The sequence below is a fragment of the Primulina huaijiensis genome, chromosome 12 (assembly GCF_012295235.1).
Source record: "Primulina huaijiensis isolate GDHJ02 chromosome 12, ASM1229523v2, whole genome shotgun sequence".
Classification (NCBI taxonomy): Eukaryota; Viridiplantae; Streptophyta; class Magnoliopsida; order Lamiales; family Gesneriaceae; genus Primulina; species Primulina huaijiensis.
The window spans coordinates 7542299-7544056 of NC_133317.1; the positions used below are offsets into that span (position 1 = coordinate 7542299).

General features: G+C 33.9%; 1 long non-coding RNA gene across 1 annotated transcript; it reads right to left on the bottom strand.

Annotated features, from left to right (window-relative positions):
* LOC140989489 (uncharacterized) lies at positions 1 to 1180 on the bottom strand. The gene is made up of 3 exons (XR_012177488.1): positions 1052 to 1180; positions 616 to 678; positions 1 to 137 (listed from the first exon to the last, which is right to left on the bottom strand). It is a non-coding gene; the product is annotated as an uncharacterized lncRNA (long non-coding RNA).
* Between the last annotated feature and the right edge of the window lie 578 nt (positions 1181 to 1758).

Consider the following 1758-nt stretch of genomic DNA (forward strand, 5'->3'; position numbering starts at 1 on the left):
CTGATACAACATACAAGCATCTCAAACTAAGGTTCAACTACTAATGTCAAGTGTCAAAACCCTATATACATCAAAGTCCGAAGTCTCCACTCTAATCACGATCTCTCCTCATTTCCTGGACCCTGATCCTGTCCCACCTGTTGTCATGNTAAATATCATAAATAAATGTCAAATCTGAAACATGAATCCATATAAAACTGTAAATAAACTCGTGACTCCACGTCTCAGACTAGACTCAATCCTAGTCTAGGGATCCCGGTTTCCAGATGATGGCATTCCATATCGAATATCCGTGATAGAAGAAACTCCAATTCTAATCAACATCGATATAACCAAACATCCAGTGTCTTGACCTATCCGTCACAGACCTTAGCACTTTCGCTAATACACTATCCTGTAACAGAGTGCAATGTGCCAATGACGATTCCATCACTATCCGGCACTTCTGTTACAAGATTACTCGTCTAATACTCGCCTATAACATGCTTCCTATAAATCAATAGAAACAAGCATATCAATTCAAATCAAGGCATCTAATAACAATCAGTATGTGATTTAGGGAAACTCAAGTATGTCCTACTCAAGTCGATCTCCCAATACCACATTGACTTATACCTTTCGTTCGTAGTCTCGGTCTGAAGCAATATAAGTTCTGAACTCAAGACTGTCTCTGTAAATCTGAAATGACATATCGAGAATAAAAATATCACTATTCCATTCCCAATTCAATATTGAATCTGATTACTCTGAATTTAATGCAAATCAACGGCATAACGGCACAATCCTGATATCCCCGTCAATACAATATCAACAGATATAAATTACAAATCATAACCCATATCCGCTACAATCTGTAATCCATCAATAATCCAAATCTGTTCAATTTCCAAGTAATATAATCAGAAAATCATAACAATTCCATAATCAACTTGTTCTTCGATCTGACTTCGATTCTACGATGTCTAGTATTCCCAGAACACATACTAATGATCAAATTATAATTCCTCCCATCTCAAATTTTCGAAACATGATAAAACATAATAAAACTTACGTCCTTTTGAAGCTATTGACGAGAGGATCACAGAACTGTACTCGGATCGAAAATCTGAAGGCCGGATCTTCCAAAATCACAATTCTAGTATATGAAGAAACTTTGAGGAATTTCGATGGAAACTTTCGGTTTCCTTTGCTGCCATTATCAGTGAAATAAAGAAATTATATCCAAATACATGGCAAGGACAAGTGTCCAACTAAAATCTCATAATTGCACTTTAGCCCCTGAAGTCTTCACTATTTGCCATTTGGTCCTCATAACTCTTTTTAATTCAATTTCAATCCTAATTAATTACAAAAATCGTGGAATGTAATTCATCATTCCAAAATTCGTAAATTAAATAATCTCGGGTTAAAATGTTAACATCTCGGGCCTTACAACTTTTATCATTTCCAAAATTTCAAAAATAAAAGTAAAGAGCTAATTATAATTTTAAACGAGAGATAAACTCTGTTTTTAACGTTTTTATTTCATCTCTTTAATTAACGCAAAATGGGAAGAATTATGTTAGAAAAAATTATTTTTATCCAAGTTTTGTGATAATAAAAAAAGAGAGATTATTGTTCAATAAGTGTGCATGTGATATGTGTCAAATTAAAAGTGAAAAGTTTGGTGAAATTATAATTTCAGCACAATTTAGTTTCTTGCGAGCTGAAGTATTTTGACGATATCTCTAGCTTGATGATGAAAATGAACAACCGCCA